Raw genomic sequence first — 12,499 nt, forward strand, 5'->3', positions numbered from 1 at the left:
TGAACTGAGGAAGGCTCTGGGAGAGGCACCTCCGGATCCCAGGCTTCGAATGACTTCATAGGTGTGGAGGGGCTCTCCCAAGAGTACCTGCTTACTCTTAAGGTGTCAATGGCTCTTTTTCTCCTCCTGGCCTCCTCTAAAGGTCTGAGGACCAGTGGGAGGGCTGGCCCCATCCCCTGATCCCACATCCTAGCCACGCCTTCCTGAACATGTCTGAAGATGCTCATCCCCGAGGCTGCCCTGGGTTTGGTGAGCTCCCCTGAGTGGGAAGTTGCTCTGTGTTCATGATACGTCTCTGCTTCTCCTCAAATCCAGCATTTCTCCAGGTGGGTGGATCTCAGAGACCCCAGCTCTCATCTCAGCCTGCGCATCCTTCTCTGGAGAGGCTGTCAGCCCCCCAGGAGCTGTGACGGATGAGTCCCTGTTCAGGCCCAAATGCCCCTGCAGAATAGGAAGCTGGATACTAGTTAGCTAGTGGGGTGTGGGTAGAGGGCTTCTTTGGCACAGGCCTGGCAAGCAGGTGCCCATCATTCAGCACACTAAGAATGCTGAGGCAGGATCTTTGGCCACTTGCTGGTGATACAGTGGAAGGCAGTGAAGCAGCTGAGAACCCCATCACCCCATTGCACAGGCCATGAGGGCACCCTTGAGGCAGATTTTGCTGGGGGAAGGTGGCCTTTGTGGGGAGTGCAGTTCAAGTGTGGCTTTCAATGAATAGATAATGAAGTGGCATTTTAATTGTGTTTCTGGCAGGTCAGGAGAGGTGAGGGGTGGGAGAGTAGATGGAGTCAGGGAAACACAAGACCTTCCATCCACTCTCCCTCATAACAGCGAGAACAGAGACTTTATCATCCAAAATGGGACACTTTTGTGCTCACTTCAGCAGCACATATACTAGAATAGGAATGATACAGAGAAGATTAGCATGGCCCCTGTTCAAGGATGACATGCAAATTCGTGAAGCAGTTCATATTTTTAAGAAAAAAAGGGACACTTTTGATAGTAAAAGTGGGCATTGTTGTTATTATAATCATAAGAAAAAAACCGATGTAAAATGGGACTTTCCCTGGCAAACACGAGACTTCATGAGCCAGTATGCTTGGCTGTGTTTTCTCCTCTCCAGTTGCCCTTGATAATGAAGAAAGTGGACTGCACAGTGCTTGCCAGGTATTAATGGGTCATATGGCCTGTGGCAGGACACTTCACCTTTCTGACCCTTGGCTCCCTCATCCATAGTTTCCTTCTTTCATTCTCTAGCTATTATTTTGTACCTTCCATGTGCAACACAGTGTGCCAGGTGCTGCGAGCTCAGAAGTGACGATGGCAGGGCCCCAGCGCTGTCAGCTCCCTGGGATCCCTGACCTCTCCGGAGACACAGCTCTAGCCCATGAAGTCACGTGATCTAGTTTGGGGAGCTGAAACCGTTAAGTAACAGCAGGGTAAGGCTGTCTCTGAAATATGTCCAATTGAGTGGTAAGGACAATGGCAAGGCAAGGGACTGGGAGGTGAGGAGTACTGTGCCCATTTTACGGAAGAGGAACCCAGGATGCAAAAAGATGGGACAATGCGTGCAGCAGCATATGCAATAGGAGGTAGAGTCCCAACCCGAGGTTGCCTGAAAATAAAGTCAGTGCACTTTCTTACAGCTTACCTTTCTATTGTGTAGCCCTTGCCTGCTCCCCATGCCTCATGCAGCCATCTGGACAGCAGATCCCGTGGTACACATAGACCCCCTTGGGGACAGGGCAAGTGCCCCGGACCAGTTGCAACATTCATCAAGGGCTGCCGGGGTGTCTTACCTCAGCCACTTCCCTTTTGTTTGCTCAGATTCCACAGCTGAGAAGTTGATCCAATAAATCTTCTGCTTCTAATCTTCCAGAGAGGTGAGGGTCAAGGAGAAAGGTGTGGTAAGTGTTCTGAGCTGCTCTGAGAAGGGGGATAGGTATAAGACGCCATGTTTATGCCTGATGCAAGAGACACAAGACCAACATTATCCTTTATGCAACTTCCATGAAAATGTAAACTAGGACATTGTCCCAAGCATGGCAAATGATTTGCTGAGTCTTATAGGACAGGTGATAAGCTTTCAAGTCTTCTAGCTCTTTAATCTAGTGTCCCTTATCTACAAGATCTGCCTTCCCCTATTTCTTCATCAGCACCTAAGAGTTGGTGTTTACATTTTATTAATAAAAATTATTGGTGAGATTGAGCAACTTAAATCATGTTGGTGGACATTTATATTTCATGTTCTTCCTTATTGATGTATAGGAGTTCTTTGTATATCATAGATTTAAACCTATGTCTGTAACTTATAACGCAAATATTTTCTCCGAGTCTGTTTTTAACTTGGATTGTGGTATTTTTGTAATCAAATCCACCACTTTCCCCCCTTATAACTTGTGGGGTTTGTGTCATGTTTAGAAAAACCTGCACGTCAACCATATATTTGTCAAACAAAAATTTGCCAGTTTCCAGACCTGAAAACTTTGGTGCAGGGATCCCAGGAGGTGGTCTCGCAGCAAGTAAGCCTTTTCCAAGGACCTCTTTGCAGGGAGCCTCTGACTTAAAGGCCCAGGACAGCTTAATCAGCCTAGGCCTCACCCTGAACCGTCACACAGCACCTGGGCTCCTGCCAAGCTTTGCCCTTTGCTCCCCATGGGTTGGAACCTGATAAGAAGCTCAGTGAAGCGAATATTGACTGTGGCACCCTCAGAGTGTGTTGTCCTGGTCACCAAGGCCAAATCAAAGCATGTGGACTTGTTTTTCCTTTTGGTAGTCCTTTCCCCTCCCTTCTCTCTTACCCACACTCTGAAAGGGATCTGAAACCTTACTAAAACTGTTTTATGTGGGCAGTCACTTTATCCGACTGTTGCTGCTCTTAGGAAAAGCTTTTCACAGAGCTGAATACATAAAATGATCTTTTCAAACATACCGTTCTGTGTAATTTTATAAGCTCTGCAGTCATTGCCCTAGCATCTTCTCAGAGAAACCTGGCAACCCTGTGGCTGTTGTGTTATACAAGAAGGAAGAAACTCAGGTAACCAAAAAAGGACTATTAATTGTTTCTGGCAAGGGGGAGAAAGATTGCTTTGAAAGCTTCTTGGAAGGACCCAGAGTCTACTGGTGCACGCGCGCACACACACACACACATACACACACAATCTAGCAATGCAGTGGCCTGCATTTAACATTTCCAAATAGGTAACTCAAGTGTTAGGTCTGTGCTGAGTCTGGTAGCCTTTGATGTCCCCCATACCTTAGTGCCACAGGCTTTCAGGGTGCATTTCTTTGTTAGGGTGCAGGGCTGAGTAACAGTTAACTCCAAAAAGAAAAAGCAAGAGATGGAGGCCCCAGCACAGGAGCAGCTGGAAGGAGGAAAGAGCTGGGCCAAAGGCTCAGAATAGCTGAGTTCTGGCGCCAAAGGGTGAAAAGGGCAGAGGAAATGGGTAGGCTGGGGCCTGTGGGAGGGGCAGGTTGGACTGGGAGGGGAAGTGAAGGCGGTTGTGAGAGATCACTTGTCCGTGGAAAGCTTTCAAAGTGGAGATTTAGGAGTGGGCGGGAGGCCTGGAAGGGTGGAGGAAGGGTCTGGATATTGCCTCCGGCCAAGGAAGGACCGGACACAGGACTACCTCCGGATGGCCATTGTGCAGAGAGCGGGCACAGACAGCTTGGGTAGAAGGGCAGCACGAGGTTCTGAGGACCAGAGAAGGGGGGGCTGAGCAGGCTCTGCTTTGTGTTTCCAGCTGAGGTTGAGGTCAGAGGAAGAGGCCTCTTCCTGGGGCTGGGGGCTGTGAGTGGGGAAACAGCCTCAACTTCCCCCATCCAGTAAGGACAACACAACTGAGCCACCTTCTAGCTCAGGAGGTGCCCACTAGGTGCCAGAGGCTTGTTCCAGTGTGGACAGCAGCTTCCAGGCCCACTTCAGCAAAAACATCACCAAATGTGCCCAATATGGTCCATCTACGGCTCGCCCCGGCCGCCTGTGGCAGTGTAGTGCCCGGGCCCCTGGAAGCTTTGGGGGTCACTCCTTGCCCCATCTGCCTGCTGGAAACGCCTTTTTCTTGCCCCCTAACACACTGCTTCATTGGTCCTGTCGGTAACGCTCAGGACCAGGCCAGGTGCTTCTACCTGCTGGGGACGCAGGACCCTGAGCTTCCACAGGACTGGCCCTCCCTGTGATGACATCACTCATGTCGGGACTTCCACCCCAACAGCATCCCTGGGAGGGAGGCAGGGAGAAATCGGGGGCCTGAGAAGCAGAGAAGTCCAGCTTACTGGTGAAGAGAGTTGACTCTGCAGACACAAAGGGCAACAAGATATTGTGTGATTCTTCTGTGAAGCATCTATGATAGGCAAATTCTTCCTACCCAGTGTTCTTATTTCTCCCAAAATAAACAAACAAATAAATAAATAGAAGAAGCAAATTCTTAGAGACGAAAAGTAGATTAGTGGTACCAAGTTTCAGAGGAGGGGAACGTTGGGAAGTTATTGCTTAACAGTTACACAGTTTTTATTTGGGTTGATGAAAAAGTCTTGGAAATCGTGGTGATGATTATACAACACTGTGAATGTACTTAATGCCACTGAATTTTGCCTTAAAATGGTTAAAATAACATTTATGTTACACATATATAAATATAAACATTTACCACAATTTTAAAAAATTATTCTCCTATGAAGAGGCAATCAAAGAGCTCAGTCAAAAAATCTGGGAAAAATGTATTATGCAGTGTGCCAGACAGGCATGCCATACTGTTAATAAGAATAGTTGGTCATTTTAAAAAGAGGGAAAGAAAGATCCAGCTTTGAATCCAGACCCTACTAGCTCGGCATGCAGGCCTCTCCCCACCCCTTACCCAAGTTTCTGCATCTGTAAAATGAGGCTTATGTGGCAGAGAATATGTGTGCTGGTCACAGAGCTGTGCAAACCCTGCAAAGAGGGACCGATGTTCAAGTTCCCCATTCCTATTAAGCAGCTCAAGTTCTCAGAGCCAGGGAGGGGATTCTTATTGGCTGGACTCCAGGGCTTTATTTTGAAGTTAACCTTGAGGGCATAGCATTTGGTAGTGGGTGGGGTGTGGAAGGAGCAGAGGTTGGGGGAGAGCGGCAGTGAGGGCCAGGGGCTTTCGAAAGCTCATTGCACAACAGGGACAGAGAGACAGGCTTTGTCTTCAAAGGGTTACAACAAGGACTAGAGCAGGTGCTGATGAGGCCGCAGTTTGGGAGTCTGATCCCTAACAAGGCCAGGTCCCCTCACTCTGCCCAAGTTTGCTCCCTGAATACAGAGGAGGACCTGGGCCATAGAGTATGGGCAGCTCCGCGGGGCAGTTCTTGCTCATCACTGGACACTCATTGTCTCTGAAGGATGGGCTACGTTGGAGTGTTGTCTTAGATTCGAATGCAGGAGGAACTGGAATAATCAGTAACATTTCTCCCAGGCAGAGCTGCTCTGAGCTGTGGGCCAACAGGAGGCTGGGATCTCTCCTCTAAATTGCTTTGTGACCTTGGACAAGAACCCTCCCCTTCCTGGACTGCAAATTTCCTCCTCTGTAAAATGAAGGGTTGGTGAGTGTCCCTGTAATGCTGGGATTTTGTAGCCATACTTGTTTGTGGGAATGTGTTCAAGCACAAGGTGATCCACCTCTTGATCAGCAACAGGATGTATACAATTTTTTTGGCTTAAGATTTCCTAAGAAGTAATATACCCCTGCTCCCTTTGCCAGCTGGGTGACCTCAGGCAAGCTACTTGACCTTTCTGTGTCTCTCTATTTTCATTTGTAAAATAAGGACAACAACAATCACAACTTGGTCGGATGTCGGGGGTGGGGGCTCGTGGTGAGGACTAAATGAGTTAATATGTCCAAAGTCATCTGAACAGTATCTAGCACACAGTAGGTGCTTAATAAATGTCTGGAGCTCCTTCCAAGTGCACAGCACTTACAATGGTTAAGTTATTCATAGTCTAGGTTATGCCGAGCTTTCTGAGACATCTAGAGAAGCCAGGGAGGCCCATTCTCTCATTCAAGGGGCTTACTAGCCTTTACTTAGAGATGCAAAAAAAGCGCTTATGAAACAGCAGCCAACAAGAAAATGCATCATCCAAGTGCTGGAGGGGTCCTGGTGGGTTAAAGAAGGAGGATCATGAGGTGAGCACTTGATCTGAACCATGGGTAGGCAGGGAGAGAGAAGGGAATTCTAGCAGATGAGTGTATATATATATATATATATATATATATATATGTGTGTGTGTGTGTGTGTGTGTGTGTGTGTGTGTATGTATGTGTATGTATGAGTGGTGTTGTGACTGTGTATATGGGTTAGTGTGAGAGTGTGTGTATGTGCATGTTTGCCAAAAGAGCATGAACAAAGGCTTACCCTGGAATGAGAAGTCTGAGTCTTCAGCTCGCCTAGGCAGCACCACATGTTGTGGTTGTGTTGCGGCCACATGCTCCTCTCCTGCTCGTTGCTGGGACCGGGAATGTGCCTGTCTGTGAGTCCAGGAGCAAGCCCTTGTGCAGAACCCAGGGTGTGATTAATTTAATTATTTCAAAAGCCCCTTTGGTATTTCATGAGGGTCATGCCCCTGGCTGTGGGCTTGAATACAACTGCAGCAGGTTTCAATAAAATCAATTAATTTAATTTGATTTGGTTTTATGTACTTGGAGCTGGTGCCTCTTGAACTCAGTATGAAAATTATTGCAGAATAAAAATGCATATTAGTACTCAGAGCCCAGTGTCCTTGGACTGTCTTCATGGAGCCTGCAGTACTGATCACAAAGGCAAATCCCCTCTGACCTGGCAGGAACCGCCGCCAACTGCCCACCTAGTTAACCCCCTCCAGCTTCGGACAGTGTTTATGGAAGTTCTTGGGCTGTTTGGAGTGTTCCTCTCACTTCCCAAAGCACTTTCTTATCTGGTAGTGAAGCTAAGGCATTTCCATTTTGCTTTCGTGAAGTGGACTCAAAGAGACTTTGGATGGCCTTGGTCACCAGCTTACTGGGTTTTTTTGTTGTCGCTGTTAATGAAATTAATTGAAGCAATATGGTGCAGTGGGTTGAAAGGTAGCTCTGCCTCTCAAGAGACACATGAACTTGGGCAAGTCCTTTCACTTCTCTGGGCTTTGTTTCTTTGTCTGTAAGTAAGAGGGCTGGACATCTGCTTGAAAGGCTGATTCCAACTCTCAGAATCACACATTCAGTGGGACAGCTGGTCTTCCTGAGCTGCTTCGGGGAGGCTGTCCCACTGTTAAGCCCCACTTCATTTCCATTTCATTCAAGAGGGCTCCCAGCCAGTTCATGGAATGGGTGATGGGATGAAGATGGGCCCTGCACCCTCTAGCAATGGCTTCTCCCCCACATTGCTACGGATCAGAGCAAATGCTGCTTTCAAGAAGGGAGGAGCTCAGGGGCCTAGAAAGCATCTGGCTGGGCCATGATTTTACAGATGAGGGAACCCAGCTTCAGAGTCACACAGCCACAGTCCAGAGCCATGCTCATGCCCGGCCACGTTCGCAGTCATTATAAAGGGGGGAGGTTTTGCTCAGGGCTCATTTTCCAACTGTCCTTTTCATTTTGTTCTCCTGTCAGGATGGGAGAGAGATGGCCAAGCCATCTTTGGGGCCTCTCCAATAAAGCAGATGCTGACATCAGTCATTCCAGCGCCTCTACATCCCTTCTCAGGCCCAGTGGCTGCCGCTTCACTGAGGACCGACGGGCCCCATTCGGAAACATTCTCCACCAGTGCCTGCCATCCCACCCTTAGCAGTTTCATTCTCCTAGACAGGAGGGCCTGCCCTCCCTCAGCCCTTCCTACTGACTTCATGCTGAGCACCTAACGTTCATCCTCTTCAGTGACATTTTTCTCCCACAGGTCTTACCTGCCCAGAGCTCTTCTGTAGCAGAAACTGAGCCTGTCCTCTCCATCCTGCTCTCTTATTTACTGAGAGGCACTATTGTGTGCTGAGAACTGCCCTGGGCACTTCCTGTACATTATCTCATTGAATCCAGCATTGGCCCGGAAGATGGGCATTAGGGTCCCTATTTTCCTGTGGGGTAACTTCAGCTCAGACAGGAGACAGACTTTCTACAAGGTCACACACAGCTATGAAGTGACAGGGCCAGGATTCAACCCCACATCTAACTCCAAGACTCTTGCACCATACCAGGTGACCTCCCTTGCACATAGGAGGTGCTTAACAGATCCTTAATGACCATGTAGCCTATACATCCCTCTGCCAAACCCCAAATGTCGGGGAAGAGGTAATAATAGTAACTACTGTCTATGAAGTCCCTATTAGGTGCCAGGCACCAAAACGCAACACTCAGTGAGGTGAATACTATTACTCTCTCAATTTTACAGATGCAACAACTGAGGCATAGAGAAGTCACTTGCCCAAGGTCACCCAGCAGGTAGTGAGCTGGGCTTCAGTGTGGCCCTGCTTCTGAGGTGGAGCCCCTGCCTCCCTCCTGTTGCTGGATCCTCATTTGGCTCCCCGCGGCTGTTTCCGGTAGAAGGCAGAAAGCTGCAGGGAAGGAGGCTGGGGCCAGGGGTAGTGTTTGCGCCTCGGGGACGCCTGCAGCTGGCACTGCCCTCCACCCAGCTGATAACGGCAGCCGGGTCTGGCACGAAGCCCTGCCTAGGGGTGGGCGGCCGGCGGCGGCGGGGGGATCTGGCTCTGCGTTCGCCCCTCTCAGCCCCGCCTCGCCCCCTGCGGGGTCAGTGCGGGTCCTGCCCGTCCGGGCAGTCGCCGGCCTCTCAGGCGGTAACCGTGGGCAGGGGCGGTGCAGCGCCAGGCCGCGGCCTCCCGGGAAGGCGGGCGGGTGGGGAGGTCTAGCTGGAGCCGTGTGACAATGCGGAGGAGAGGCCCGGGAAACAGACTGAGACCGAGGGGAGGGGCGCGCGGAGGGAGGGGTGCGCGGCGGGAGGGGTGCAGGCCGGGGGTGCCCGGGGGGAGGGCCACGGCTCCCGCGGGAGGAGAGAGAGACCGCGGGGACGCCGAGGGGAGGGAGCGGGCGGGGCTAGAGGTGGGGCGTCCAGAGCGGGGCGGAGCGCCTGGGCCGGGCCGGGCAGCGGAGTGAACGCCGCAGGAAGGGGGCTGCGGGCGGGCTCGGAGTCCCGGGCGCTAGCGGCCGGGCGGAGCGGCTGTGGTTGCTTCATGTCCCGGATTCTGCTTTCTCAGAGATCAGGCGAGGGGGGCTGGCAGGGAGGGAAAGGTGGGCGAACCAGTCTGAACAGGCCGGGCAACTGGAGGAGCGTGGGCCTGGCAAACTGGGGTGCTGCCCAGCATCCTCTACCCTCACCACGCTCGGGAATTTTTCGTGAATCCGCCCGGTTGGTTTTACAGTTTCCTCTCATCCAGGCACCACCCTGTCTCCTGACCTGCCCTCCCTTCCTCTGCTCTCTGAGCTGGCTCTTCCAAGGGATCGGTTAGCCAAAGGGAGGCACCGGCTCTTTCCCTGGACTCTCCCACTCCCAGCCCTCCTGGAGAACTCAAATCCTGCACGTGCTCTTTCTCTTTCCCTGCCCCCGTCTCCCAGGCCCTCTGGGACTTGGTGAAGGAGACCTTGAGTCGGCCCAGGAGGCCCTCCCTCCCCCGCAACCCCTTTAGGGTTCCTTCTGGGTGCTCCCCCGACTCTTCCAGCCCCAAGCACCCAGGGCACACAAGCTGCCAGGCCCCTGCTGGCAGGCAGGGAAGACCCAGGCAAGCTTAAAAGGGTGGGAACCACACACTTCTCATGGCTGTGTGTATTTTGCTTGAAGGTGTCTGCAATCAAAGACCACCCCGCCCCCTGCCCCCCGCGCTGAAAAAAGAAAAGGAAAAAAACCCAACTTTTGTCTCAAATGGTGGAATTCCAGATGCAGGACCCTAGATTTGGGGGATAGGGAGCAGATATTTGGGGCAGGGGAGGCCTTTCAGGGATTCCTCATATCACATCAAGAAGGCCACCTGGACCCCCTCAGACTGCCACTGCCCTTCCAGGTGACTCTCCCTGCGGCCAGTTCAACTTCTCACTCATCCCAAGGCTGTGAGTTCTTACATTTTCAGGTAGCAAACAGGAGCCCTTACCATGGCAAAGGGGAGATTGGTAGGTTGCTGAGCTTGTGTTTTCTACAAGCTTGGAGCTCTTTGATCAAGACTGCCACTATTTGTACATCAGGGATGTTATTTAATAGATTCGGGATCTTTATTATTTATTTAACTGGGATCTTTAACAGCTGGACCACAGGCATCCTCAGCCCAGTCCTGGGTTTGATAGATGAGGTCCTTGAGACCCAGAGAGGGAGATGACCTGCCCAGGGTCACACTACTTGTTGGTGGCAGAGCTGGAACTAGCCTCCTAGCTCCTCATCCCAGTGTGCCTGCTGTTACACTGTGTTTTAATTTTAGGGTAGCTCCATGTTAGGGACCTAGCATAGCACCTGTGTGGCACAGAGTAGTTGATCAGTAGGTACTGGTGAGATGCATGAACAAGCCCTCAGCAAGAGGGCTGGATTAATGCATCTTTTGGAAGAAGTGAGGCTTCCACGGTGCTTGGGATTCTAGTTCCGTGTCACTGAGTGTGCTAGCGAAATGTTTCTCCTGGGTAGTTGGCCAGCAGTGATCCCCATCGGAGCCTGGCATCATCTTTGGTCACTTCAAGCAAGCCCAGTCATTGTGCGGGAGGAGACTGTGGGTCTGGAGGTGGGTCCAAGCATGAGCCAAATTGGCAACTCCAGATCAGAGCGATTAATGCTGTGACTCTTTTCCATTCATTACCCTCAACTAGTATCTGAACAGGTTGCAAAAGACCAAGGCATGTCTGTTCCTGCAGGGATTCTTGTCATCCTACAGCCCTGCCAGGCACTGTGTAAAGAGACCACAGCCCCACAGATCCAGCATTTCTGGGGGCTGGAGGCCCCCTGGGCTCTGGGCTGCCCAGTGCTCTGGGAACCTAATGTTCATGCCTCTGGGGTCCTGCCTGCTGGGCATTGGCTGCTGTGGCACGTGGGATGGGGGCAGCACTTTGGTAAAAAGTGAAAATAGGAGGAATTTGGGTCATTCAGGCTACAATTACCAATTTTATTAAAGTATTTGGAGAAGAAAGAGGCTGAAATGAATGATTAAAATAATATTTTGCATGTAGTAGAAGTTCAGGAAACTCACTGATTTGAAACTTAGGAGAGTTGAGCTTGGCTTTGGTAAAGTTGATCTTTGCACCATCTGTAGACATAGAGCTGATGAATAAATTAATGTAGGCATGATTTGTAGTAGCAAGAAAGGAATATGCATGTGACTTTCTTGTGATGATGAATTTTGACCAGAAGCAATTCAGCTCCATTCATCTTGGTAAGCCTTTTTCTGGGCCACCTGCCTAGTGCCAGGCCCCATGCTAAATGTCCTATAAGTATTACTTTATTGAATCCTCATAAGATCCCTATGAGGTACGAATTATCATTCTTCCCATTTTAAAGACAAGGAAACTGAGGTCGGTTAAGTAGAAGACAACTGGGATTCACACCAGAGCAGTCTGAGTCTAGGGTCGGTGTGCTTAACCACCACATGTGCAGGCACTTTATGTGTTAGGACAAGGGGAATAGAAAAGGAAAAAAAAAAAAAGATAAGCCAGGACCCCTACCCTTCCAGAAGCTTCTGATCTCTTTGGGAAAGGAAAACACAGAATGTGATTGTGCTCCTTGAGGTCAGGCGTGGGCTTGACTCTCTGCCTCCCCTGCCCCTCTGAGAAAGGAGCTGAGAAAGATGGAAGTGGAGCAGTTGGCCAGGCCTTCATCCCCTTCCCCAACACTGTATCTCTTCAGCCCCTATAGCTCCTCCCTTCCCCCAGCAGCTTCATGCTCACCCCAGATTATCAGTAAAACCAGGTGCCTTCAAAACCTGGAGATGGATGGACAGGGCAGCGAGGTAAAGAAGGCCATGCCTGACACACTTCACTTGCCATCCTCTGCTTTTGGAGTCTATCTTCTGTTTCCACCAGGGCTGAGCCAGGAACATAGGACACTCTTCTGCACTGCCAAATCAATAATAAAAACGGAGTCTTGCAGAAGAAGGCCTAGGAGCTGGGAGAAGGTAGGCCCACCCGACAGCCATTCAGAATTCTGCAGCTCTGGCCCCAGAATGCTTCCTCTAAACTCACAGATGTGAGCCAAAAAGGTCTTTCAAGTTCATCACCCCCACCCCACCCCTCCTAGACCCTCATTTTGCTGAGGAGAACAGTAAGGAGCAGGAGGGAGAAGTATTTGCCCTAGAACACACAGCCCCATAGAGGCAGGGCTGGGCTAGAAGCTGGACTCTTGGCTCCTAGACCCAGCACCTGTGTGTATGTGCTGGTGGCTTCAGGAAGCACCATTCTGTCATAGTCATCCTATAGCCTGCAAGGGCCAGAGTTATGAGAAAGGTAACTTGTTTGCCTGACATCTTTGCAGCCCTGCCCAAAAGCAAATCACCCGTTGTTCCTGATAGACACCTTCGGCAGCCACAAAAAAAAATCCAAAAGCAAAGAGA

At 50.5% G+C, this 12,499-nt stretch overlaps 1 protein-coding gene and 1 non-coding gene across 3 annotated transcripts in view; both read left to right on the forward strand.

The window, feature by feature from the left end:
* Nucleotides 1–12,499, forward strand: part of ZBTB7C (zinc finger and BTB domain containing 7C) — a 381,637-nt gene that overhangs the window by 237,154 nt on the left and 131,984 nt on the right. The window lies entirely within an intron of this gene.
* Nucleotides 871–977, forward strand: LOC117064311. The gene has a single exon (XR_004429374.1). It is a non-coding gene; the product is annotated as a U6 spliceosomal RNA (small nuclear RNA).

This window comes from Trachypithecus francoisi, unplaced genomic scaffold, assembly GCF_009764315.1.
Source record: "Trachypithecus francoisi isolate TF-2019V2 unplaced genomic scaffold, Tfra_2.0 Lachesis_group19, whole genome shotgun sequence".
Lineage (NCBI taxonomy): Eukaryota > Metazoa > Chordata > Mammalia > Primates > Cercopithecidae > Trachypithecus > Trachypithecus francoisi.